Source organism: Pygocentrus nattereri, chromosome 23 (assembly GCF_015220715.1).
Source record: "Pygocentrus nattereri isolate fPygNat1 chromosome 23, fPygNat1.pri, whole genome shotgun sequence".
NCBI classification, from domain to species: domain Eukaryota; kingdom Metazoa; phylum Chordata; class Actinopteri; order Characiformes; family Serrasalmidae; genus Pygocentrus; species Pygocentrus nattereri.
The window spans coordinates 13,224,808-13,237,212 of record NC_051233.1 but is presented as its reverse complement, the minus strand read 5'-3'; the positions used below and the strand labels follow the sequence as shown (position 1 = coordinate 13,237,212).

Genomic DNA, 12,405 nt, shown 5'->3' with positions numbered 1-12,405 from the left:
CTCAGCCAATCAGGTTTTCAGAGCCGGAGCAATCTGTTTAATAACTGATATTTTGGTGGGCTGCATCCTTGATTTTATGCTTGCCAGCTAACCGTCAATCGCTGATTAAAGATTAGTTATAGGACTAATCTTTATTATATCAAATATATCTTTATATCAAAATCGCAAATGTGAAATTTTGCAATCGCAGAGCTGTGATTTTTAGTATAGTCTTACACTCTTTTAGCAACAATGTTGGTACGCTACACGTTTTAAGAAGTTTTACCTAATAACATGGAGCTTGTGAACAAGCTTGAGTTCAAATCTCAAGATACAAAAAGCACACGTTGGTCTGCTTAGCCAAGAAAAGGTCCAAACCTCAATTCATCCCTCAATTATAAACAACTGCAATTTGAATTGTAATCACAATATCAGTCTGAAAAAATTGCAATTAGATATTTTGCCAAAGTCATTCACTCCTAGTCAGTTGTTGGTCAAACAAACTACCAAAATGAGTTTTATTAGAGGGATTCCATAGCATCCCATATAATAAGCAGCACTTTCTAGGTCAGTGTTCTTCACAATGCACGCTGCGTTACGTATAGCTGTGCACTACTACGTTCAGACATGAGCCACAGCAGTCAATAAGCCTACATTTCCTAAGGTCAAAACAAAACGTCGACTGAGGGATTTTCTAGGCCTTTGCTGAAAGCCGAAACCGGATATTCTCTCTGCCTTCACCACTTCTATCTCTCCTTTTAACCTTTTCTCACTCCACCTTCCCTCGCAGTGCTCGCTCTAGCTGGGCATCATCAGCTGCTATTATACACTACCACTGCAAGGCTTCTATAAAATAAAGATAACCTCTATTTTCAAGGCGCTGAGCAATAGAATAGCCTCTTACACAATCCAGTGAATATCTTTAAATGATGTGTTCAGCATTCTAACCTCCTTCAACCAAAAATTAAATGAATGAAATAAACATATGGTCCATAATCCAAAGATAACGGACATGTATATTGTGAGGTACATCACAACTGCAATATATAGTGATGTAATCCCAATATAGTGTTTGTCAATACCACACAGCCCTGATATAGCACTTCAAACTAGATGACCTAGAAAGACTCCTGACTGTGCTTAGCCCTCTGCACAGCACACATCCCAGCGTCCTCTGCTTCCAGTCGCCCTGCGCCTCTTTCAGAGGGCTCCAAATCCAATAACCTGAGCTTAGTGTCTCATACTGAAGGGATCACCTGCAGGGAACAGCAGCGCATATACAAAAACAACATCTATCAAAAAGTGAGCACAGCCAGGCTTCCAGTCATAGAGCATTTAACAAGCGCAGTTTGGATTCTGCAGACACAGTCTCAGCGTACTGGGCGTATGGGAATGCAGGGCTGTTTAGAGATTTAAAATGCAGAAGTTGAACCATAACAAGCAAAAAGAAGCTGGGAAGTACAGTCGGAGATTCCTGAGAGGAAGCACACACATTTCAGGATAATCTGAGAAGAGGCATTATAAGGCAGGGGTGGCAAATACTGGCGTGCTTGTCATTACCATACTTGAGTATAATTTTGGTAGATCTTAACTTTTGTGTTATGGTGCTTGTAATCAGTTAAATTTCCAAATCTTTGGAAATGCTTAGATTTCCCTTTGCCTTTATTCAACATGGAAAACTGACCTAATAAGGCAAAATAAATAAATGAATAAAATAAGTAGATTGTCTGACAAACTACATTTTTTAACCAGTAAACAGGGATATTAATTCACATATCAGTCACACTTTGTCAATGAAAATATCATTTTAGAGAACTAAACTGCACATTTGTTCAACTGTAACAGACAAACCTATTCAGCTCTACAAATTGTCCATCAATTTTAATTAACAGTCACTCAAAAAGTATTTGGGCATTTGTGCCACACTCAAAAATATACTCAGTTCACTGTTAAACCAAATAGCATTAGTTTTAAACAGGTCATTCACCTTTCAAAAGGCAGCTGGTGTGTTTCAGATTGTTATTCTGCTGAAAGTTCCACTGTCGTTTGAGCAGTTTCTGTGATGATATCTGCAGGTTTGCATCCAGTGCCTTTGTACACCTCGGGAGTTCATGATCCCACCAATGAACACAAGCTCACAAAACAGCACTAAGAAAAAGCCCCACATTTGACTGTTTCCACCTTTTTGCTGTACAGCAGCGCAATCTGGTTGGAATTCTTCAGATTCTCTATCGCCAGTTTTCCATTTCTCTGAAACAATTATTATTTTATGAAGTAACCCAAAAAACTTAATTCAGGTTTACCAACAGTTAAAGTGGACAAACAGCTTTTGGGCCACTTTATAAAATCTCCACTGCATTTCACATTAATGAACCAGCTAATATTAGATAGCTCGGCAGCTCTGGTTACTCCGCCAAATGATACATTACAGTCAGTAATGAAATTCATTCTTGAAATGCAGAACAGAAAATTGGCCAAACAGGAATTACTTTTCTTCATAGTTTTAGGTAGATATCGTTAAGCGCGCTCTCCTATTGGCTACGGCTTTATGAGTTAAAGAGGCTGCTTAACACATTATATTAAACAGAAATGAACCCATCACATTTTGATTTCCAGTACATGGGAAATATTTCATGAGAAAAATGTCACTCTAGGCCTTCTGAAAGTCCTAGGTACATCACTGACTGTATGGGCAGCAGCCTAATGAACGGGTCGTTAGAAGCGGAGAACAGTGGCAGCAGCTCTACACCAGAGTTCAGTACTGAAAGAGTTACTCTGAATCTGCTAAAAAGAAAAAAAATGTGTTAGTATGTCTGTGTTTATTCAAAAATTTAAATACAGTTAAAAATGTTCTAAATAAAATGTTATGCAACCACACGGTGCTAAAGGTGGTTTAAAAAAAAAAAGTTTCTTTATTTCTGCAATCAAACTGTAAAACAACATTTCTCAAGCATGTTAGCTGGATGTAGATTTTAGAATATCCCGTTTGCAACCTTCTTTGTCATTCTCAGGTGAAAAATGATCAACGCTTACGTTAAGTTATCTAGCAAGTTTGTGGTTTATTACCAAAAGCATAATGTTTAAATAAGGCGGCACGGTGGCGTGGTGGGTAGCGCTATCGCCTCACAGCAAGGAGGGCCTGGGTTCGATTCCCCGGCCGGGCGACCCCCCCCCCCCGACGGAGAAGCGGCTTAGAAAACGGATGGATGGATGGATAATGTTTAAATCAGGTCCATCAATGTCATTTTACTAAACCATTAAAAAAGCTGTATTAATGTAGCTGATAAACAGATTTTTGAAGCAAATAAATAAAAGATTTCGGATTGTTTCTGGAGTTCAGTCCATTGTTTGTTAGCAACGTTAGTCTCACATCTCCCATTGTAGACTAAAGAACTAAAAATCTATCTTGGCTGATCGACTGCATCTGCTGTAACTGATAAATCAGTTTTTTCACTAAACTACAGCTTTCATGGCAAAAAATCCTATGAACACACACACACACACACACACACACACACACACACTGCAAGGTGCACTGGACCATGTGGCTAAACAGTCTCTACTGAGGCTGGGCGACATGCAGAGCAGAGAGGAGGAGAGAAGCGAGGGATGAAAGGGAAAAGGGGAATGGAGTTCAGAACATAGACTGGCCTCCTTGCGCTCTTCAAGCAAAGCTTTGATATAAACTGTGAGATGCCCCTGCCAGCAAAGTGTGATCACTTGCTTATACAGCAGCCAAAGAACTCATATCTACTCATTACTTAGCCTCTTAAAGATATTGTTAGCAGGGCCTAAGTGATATGAAAAATTGTGGCCGATACTTATTGTACAATGCTGTTAGCTATTATAAATGTATTTTAATTAGTCATTTAAATCCTATAATATTAAACACTTCTTTGCTGAAATAAATGATTTAAACTCACTGTCCACAGTAGGAGGGGGAACTGTAGGTTTATGACCTCAAAAATTAAGTATGATTACGATTATTCTAATGTTAATCAGAAATGATTCAATAAATCCCATATTTTAGCATGTTATTTTGGCACAGCACAGAATTATTTGTAAAATTTCTCAAACTATTTCCAATACACCAGGCATCTTCGATGGATTTGAATATTCGATTATCTAATATTTTGATATGACACACAATGTGAAAACCTAAGAATATAATTTCAGAAAAGTTAAATATCACAATACATATTCCGTACTGAGAAACTTGATCACATATTATATGCATTTCGGGAGGTAGTGCTCTCCTGGCATCCGGCAAACAAGATCTACCCATCGGTCCGCTAGATTCATCACTCCAGGGAACATGTTTCCGCTGCTCTAATGGCCAGTGGTGGTGTGCTTTAGTCGATGTCTGGCATTGCACATAGTGATCTTGTGCACAGGTGCTCAGCCACTGAAGGCCATTTCATTAAGCTTTAGACACACAAGGTTCTCGTGCTGAAGCTACTTACAGTTGCAGTATGGAAATCTATAGTGAGCAATGCAACAGCATGCAGTGACTGCACTCTGTTAGTTTGCATGGTCTACCACTTCGTGGCTAAGCTGTTGTTTTTCCTAGATGCTTCTATTTGATAGTAATAGTACTTACGGTTGACTGGGGCAGATCTTGCTGGGTAGATATTTCAGGGACTGAATTGTGGCAAAGGTGGGATCATATGACAGTGCTAGTGTATGAGCCATTCCACCGTCAGTGTTTGTAAATGGAGACTGCAGGGTTATGTGCTTGATTTTATACACCGGTGTGGCGGAAACACGTGAACTCTATATGGGACGTCCACATTTTTTCACCATATCAAAGCTTTTCTTTAATTGTTTAATTATTTAGTCTTTGTTCATATTTAACCACATTTTATTTGAATCATGAATTGTTTATCACATCGTTTTATTTTTCTTCCTCTTATTTACAAATGGCTCAGTATATATAGTTTGTTCAGATATCAGATTTTTTTAATTCAACTCTGCATCTTATGTAAAAGAGGTGCAACATAAATAAAGATTAATTATGATTCTACACATCTTGTTCAATGAAACCAAGCTTCACAACAAATGCTCTAAATGTACACACTTCAACAACAAATCCATGAATTTCAAGCCTAGCCATACAAAAAAAGAGCACTTGTTTATATGAAGCAACCTTTTTCAAAAGGCTCTTAAGAGCTGGGCAGTATTCTCGTGCAGACCACCGCATGTCCCCGCAGACCCATCACTCCACCTCTAAGAGCCTCCTAATTGGCTAGTGTGGGGGAGAGACTGAATTCTGATGAGATGGTCCCTGACAGGTTTAAAACATGATGAGCGGAAAGTGGGGATCAACATGGTCAGGGTGGCAACACAAATGAAAATGGAAGCTGGGCACTAAGAGGGAGGAACTACAGGAAAAGAGTCTGCATCATAGTCAATGTAGAGAAATGCCTGCTCTGTGTGTCCACCTCACTGTTCACTTTATGGGCTCTACCAACCTTACAGGTCAATTATATATTTTCTGTAGTCCACCTGTTGTCAGCCCTCCCCTAGCCTGAGTCAGTTTCTGACCACTGCTGACCAGAAGTTATTTGGGTGGTGGACCATTCTCAGCAAAGCATTGACATGAACTGGCACATCAGTATCAATGCTCAGTTGAGTGGTCCACCACCCAAAAATATCCAGTCTAGAGCAGCTCTGTGGTCAGAAACTGACAATCAATGAATGGCCAGAGGATAACTAAACCTCTATTTGGATGGTTGTTACATGAGGAGGTGGCATAACAATTATTAACGTGTCCTTCATTTACTTCAGCAACATTTGTACTGTAATGCACCATGTCTGTCATTTTTACTGACTGGCGCACTCACACTTCAGTATAAATTACAGCACCTTCTGTAAAACAGGCCTTAAAAATAACCTCAGCTTATATTAATCCTGTGCGAATCCACATGTTGATAAAAATGCTATCATATCCTGTGGAAAAGCAGTTTCTTAAGTATGGAGCCTTGAAGAAGCGTTTGCTTGTGTTTTCTCATGAAGCTGAAGTCAGCTTCTTATTCAAATGTTCCCGTTCCACCTTAAACAGTGCAGCAGTTATTATTACAACACCTGAGGTAGCAGAATTTAACTGCTGCACCATTTAAGATGGAACAGGAAAATGTGAACAAACAGCTGGTGAATAGGAAGCCAACTTCAGCCTCGTTATACTCTGTGGCTAAAATCAAGTTGATAGACCAATCCCACTTTGCGCGTTCACGCCTACGGGGTAGGGGGTCCTGATTTTTGTTGAGATAGAGGGGTAGGGTGAAGTGTTAGGGCTACGGAGGTTTTGTCAGAGGCACACTCTAAACATATCCCACCTTTGAAGGCATATGATGCCATAAATTTAACTGAGGTTGCTGAACTTTACCCTCCTCTGCTATCACTGCAGATTGGCAAGGTCACCTCCAGAGCATCGCTAGTAGTCGGATAACGAAGCAGTGTTCTTTTTTATTCGAGGGTACCATTTCATAAGGGAAGATTTCAATCACTACCCCTTGTATCTCAGTTCCAAGTGGCAAGGTGACACTTGAAAACAAGAGGTAGGGGTAAAAATCTGAAATAGGATTGGGCCGATATGTAAATGTTACTATCGTGTTTCACCTAAATAACTCATGACGTAAAAATTACAAAGAAATTTAGATTTTGTGCTTAAGCTGACTTTTTCTTGTGAATTGCCAGCTAATGGCAATGTTAATGATGCATTGCATTCACTTAAGACAGCGAGACAAAAAGTTATAAGAAACTAAATAATGGCTAAATTTAAACATTTTAATATCCTTTCTACTCTAAAGGCGGTGCATAAATCGAGCAGCCACTCCCATTTCTGTCATTTATACAGAGATTTCTTATCCCATAAGAATTGCTCATAAACATTACAGATGTCCTGTAATTAACTGACAACCCCCCCCCCCCCCCCCCCCCCAAATTCCAGCCCAAATGGGGCTCAAGACAAATTATGTATGAACCATAGAAGAATTCTGTAGGCCTTCTAGACTCGATAAGTGTCTGTAATTTTTAGTTCATTTTTTAATCAACAGAATCTTGCTTCTATTTACACTCTGCAACTATTAGAGAGACAGAGACAGAACTACTCGTTTCATTATGTTTGGATAGAAACAAAAAGTTAAAAAATCAAATTTTTTTTAATCAGGAATCATTTGTCGCCATGATATTCAGGCACATATAGCAAAGTGAATTCTCCTATTGGTTAGGACTTCAGGAGCTGAAAAGAAGGCCTAACCTGTTAGATTAACCATCTGCATAACTATAAAGGGACAGAGAAATCAACCATATATTTATTCCTGCAATAATGGATGAATCATAAGCTTGCAGGACTAATTTTGTGAGAAAAAAACATCACACTAGGCATTCTGGAAGTTCTAGATACGTCACTGGCTGTGAACATGAGCAGCAGCAGCAGCTCTTTAGCAGAGTTCTCTACTGAAAGAGCCTATAAAACTCCTCCAAGGTAAAACATGCTAGTACGTCTGGCACAAGAGTCAAGTAAAACACAGTGTGTCTTTAGAAGCTGTTTAATCTTAAACTTTGTTGAATATTCAATCCCACCTTAAAAGCTGCAGTAGTTACACTCTGATGCCTAAGTGCACCAAAATGCACCACAGACTAACTACAAAGTAGGAGTGGTCGGTATGTAAATAAATGAAATTGAGGGCAATCCTACCAATGGGATAAAACTGGAAAGAATAACAAATCAAATCAAAGCAGTACCACAGCTCAGCAAGTCGTAAAGACTTACACAAGATGTACAACAGTATCACTGCACAACATCCTCTTTAAAGGAAACTGCTATAGATGATCCTACCAAACACCACGCTACCCACACCATCCTGAATAAGATCAGTCATTCATCCCACACTGTACATATCCATTCTTCTTTTATATGGACTATTATATCATACTGTAACCTCCTGTTATATAAAACTGCAAAAATGGCAATAGTTTCTACAGGCGCATGCAAAGCTTTGGGCACCAGAAGAGGGAAAAAACTTAATGCAAGTCAATGGAATCAGACATTTTTCCAAGTCTTTTTGGTTTGTTTGTCCATTCATCATGAAATGAAGTTATTATAAAGGACAGCAGGCATTTTCAAATGATGTCAAAAGCATAAAAAAGACAGAAATGGAGATATGAGGTTTGCAGCAGAACTAAGCTACAAAAACAGCTTGAATTCAGTGTTTTTGTCGTGTCTTTAAAAACCCAAATTATTTGCATATATCAACCTACTTCACATGCATCAGTTTAGTACCACTCATTTAAGCAGAACACTTTAGCATAATTCAATCACTGAGATGTAAACAAAGTCATTCAGAAGTGGTCTGATGTGAAATATTATATGTAATGTATATGAAACGTTGCAACACATTTAATTGAAATATATATAAAGTTGTGATACATTTATTTGTAATGTATATGAAACGTTTACATTTTCTTTGGGGACTATTTTGCCTTACAGCACCCTGCATGTACTTCTCCACCAAAGTGCACTTTAAAAAAAATCAAAAAAGGTTTTTAGGCCAGAATCTTCTCTCCAAACTATCATAAGACTACGTCTAAGGCATGAAGCATCGTATCCATTCCATGTAATAACCTTCTGTGAGGGAGCTTTCCCAGGCTCTAAACCCTTCAGACATCTTTTCCTATTAACACCAGTGCAAACAACTCTGACTCAATAAGTTTATTTATTCAGAACTTCTGTGGAATTCCCCTTTAATCCAGCCGCATTCAGCCAAACAGACTTTAAAGGGAAGATTTCTGTATAATTATGGTTAAGATGTAAACAAAGTCATTCAGAGTAATTTGATGCAAAATGCTCGGTTCTAGAGAAAATGACTTGTTTTGAAGCGTTCACAACAGTGATAACAATCAGACGTAAGAAGCATGTAATGCTTGCTCACTATGAGCTCACAAGAAGTGATTACAAATACAGTATGTTGTGACTCCTAATGCATTAACAGCATTTACCTTTAAAAGGCACACGCGGGGTGTCGTAAAGGATTAAAAGAACATTCCTAAAGGAAAATATTTTCTGATTTAGCATTTTTAACCATCACCAACATCACACACAAAAATTCAGAAGCCAGGTTCACTGGTAGTTTTGCATAGTCAATAAAACGGCTGTCTCGCAGTCCTTGATTCACCACCAAAATAAATAAACAATCTACATGTTTCTCTACAATTAAACATTTTAAATAAAACCCATTCTAAATGACACTGTTTACATCTTAGATATTGAATTATGCAGAAATTTAGAGAATTAGTGGAATTCCCCTTAAGACTGAAGTTATAAAGGGGTGTTTTAGCCTGGACTGCTTCTTAAATGAGGCACAATACAGCATCCATTTGAAGCTTAGTTACTTAGTCACAGTCACAGTAACAAAAAATGTTTCATTCTAAAGGATAAAGACAGGATGGAAACTGGTCATGTAAACATGAATTACCGTTTTTGCTACCTAAAATAATCTGCTGTCAGATCAAAATTTCATTCTCTAAAATGATGACAGGAGAAAGAAAAAACATACTTGACCTTTATTGCAATTCAGTGGAACCAGTCCTTTTTCCAAACAGTTTGGGGCATTTATTTTGTTCTATCCATCATTAAATTTACACACTATGTAAAGGCCAACAAGAATTTTAATTTTAAATTATGTCAAAAACTTAAAAACAGCAAAAATGGACATATGAGGTTTTGTTCTGACAGCAGTGAAGTATTTCATTAGTGGATGTCAGGTCCAACAATAAAATGCAAGAAAAATGTAGGATATGGGCTGTTCAAGTGAAAACGACAGCACACCCTTTACATCCCACACATTTTAGTGCACAGTTGCTATTCATTTGCCGAATGTAACATTTTGAGGAAAAATACATAAAATGTACCCTATAAAAAAAAGGTCATGGCACATTTCATGCTATTTTTTCCCCAATATGTGAAATTCATGACTAACAGAAATCGAAGGAAAAGTATTTAAGTGTGATCTCTGTAGAGGATGTGTTCACTTCAAAATCAACTAAATAAACATTTTTGTATATGTAGCGAACAGTGAAGACGCAGCAGTACATCTGAGCAAACTCACCTCACACCAAAGACATCTGGCCCTACCTCCTCTCTCTGTAACAGACGAACACCTGCAACGAGAAAGTACCACAGGCTATAAGAACAGAACAGGGAAGCAAGCTGTTCGAAGCTCAAGTGAGGATGGGGGGGGATGGGGAGACCACACATCCTGATTCCTGGTTAGTACTTCCCTCTGTGAACGACATGCATCAAGCATACAGTGCTGTCAGTCAGGCACATGATCATACAGGAACATACACTGACTCAGGAACAAACAGTGAAACAAATATGACAGAGTCTAGTCTTTTAGTCTGTGTGCCAAACTTAGCTTTAAATGACTAGTTACTGAGTTTTTCAGTATAACAATAATGAGTTACTATATTGTAACTGTTACAGTCTAATGTGGCCCCCATTCCTCACTCTCATAATGGATGAATCATAAGCTTGCAGGATAATAGGTTACATAGAAGTACATCATTACATTAATAAATGGACCATTCTATCAAACTGTGATCTATGTAAGCCCAAGGCATTAATTGAGATAGTAATAAGCTACATATATAAAACTTTATCAATTATAGTGTATTTTCTATGGGGAGATGTCTGTGCCAAACCCTAACCCCTAAATTTCAACTTGTGAAAATATATATATTTTTGTTATGTATAAAAGTTTAACAATCTTTAGATTTCCTTTAAAGTGAACATGAAATAATACGTTTTTTTTAATTAAAAAACTTCAAAAATTGCTGTCCCACATTTTCATGTCACAACCAAAACACAAATGAACATGCCACTGAGGAAAAAAAAAAAACCTTAAGCAGAAGCTCACGAGTTACTATCATCTACCACTGCACAGGTTAGCTCAAGTGTTAGCATTTAAAAGCTCATCTGAAGGAGCAGCCTCTGTTGCACAAGTCTTAACAGAGACTCCATAAAAGGATGTTTGCCTGTGGTTTAATTCACAATGGCTTTACACTGTCCCTTGACTGTTTTTGAATAAAAAAGAAAGCATGTTTTCAAATCCTTTGTGTGCTGTTATATGTTCCTGCGACTGATGTTTTTAGCCTGCTAGCACTAGTGAACCAGTTAACCTGGTTGTGTACTATCAGTAAGATTTCAGCACATTGTCATCAGCTGAAACTCCTTTTCCCTTTTACCAAATATTTACCAGTTAACCAAATATATCTGTTCACTCAGATACTACAGTTCATTCTTAGCTAATTACCACATATTAAACAAAAACATGACAAAAGGAGGCCCCGCTAAACGCTGGTCAATAGCAAAATGTTCTAAAGGACTAGCAATGAGCAGAAGTCACTAAAACTAGGCATGGGTTTAAACCTAAATTAGCATCCTAAACAAACGTTCACAGCATTGTTTAAACATTTCCAGAATGCTCCCATGATGACCTGCCTCACAAGCCTTCACAGCAGAATGATGCTCTGAACAGCAGTTAGAGGAGCATCAGTGGCTTTAGCTTGTCAAGTACAGATTAATATCTCATGTTAAATGCCAGACCCAGGCCAATCTCTGTCAGCAGACATGCTGCTAAGTTGTATAAAACACTTCCAGAAACATCAAGCAGTCAACACACGAGTCAGTCTGCAAAAAGGCTCTGGCACACATGCTACAGCCACTGTCCTTCAAACAGACTCGTCCCAACAAAAGCGAGGGTCAGCCTTTTCCTCTGAGACAGCAGACTTCCTCTAAAAGCGTCTGCTTTCAGTGAGATGACTAAACAAATAGAATGGCTCAGAAATTATTCAGTAGCTGTCCTTGGCCCAGCTTATGGCCCTGCTATTACACAGAGGTCAACATACAGCAAGCAGGATTGTTTGTTTATAAATGTAATTGACTTCCTAAATAAGTATATATGCAACTGTAACTGTGCTTACAAGTAACAGAGTTATCACTGTTTCGATATACTAATTAAATGTAATTACACAGCATATATACTTAGTTAGGTAATGAATTACATTTATATTCAAATTACATTCAGTATTATGTACTTTGAAACAAACAAGGGAAGAAGTCAGAAGTCAAACAGCGGCACAAACACTGGATGTAAAAGACGTTTTGTCGCTCAGAAAAACAAGACTATCTACAGACTTATCAAATTCAAATTGTAATAAAATAGTGCATCCTGCTATGATGTATGGTTTGGAGACTGTGGCTCTGTCTAAAAGACAGGAGGCTGAGCTGGAGGTGGCGGAGATGAAGATGCTGACATTTTCGTTGGGAGTGGCAAGGATGGACAAGATTAGAAATGAGCAGATCAGAGGGACAGTGAAGGTGGAGCAGTTTGGAGATAAAGCCAGAGAGGCCAGGTTGAGATG

General features: G+C 38.3%; 1 protein-coding gene across 7 annotated transcripts in view; it reads right to left on the bottom strand.

The window, feature by feature from the left end:
- Window positions 1-12,405, bottom strand: part of camkk1a (calcium/calmodulin-dependent protein kinase kinase 1, alpha a) — a 145,289-nt gene that overhangs the window by 82,365 nt on the left and 50,519 nt on the right. For 6 of the 7 annotated variants that reach the window (XM_017701727.2, XM_037533128.1, XM_017701721.2 and 3 more), the window contains one exon: window positions 10,089-10,140. The exons of the other annotated variant lie outside the window; for it this stretch is intronic. The gene's annotated coding sequence lies outside the window, so the exon portion shown is untranslated. The remainder of the gene's footprint in view (window positions 1-10,088; window positions 10,141-12,405) is intronic. 7 annotated transcript variants of the gene reach the window in all.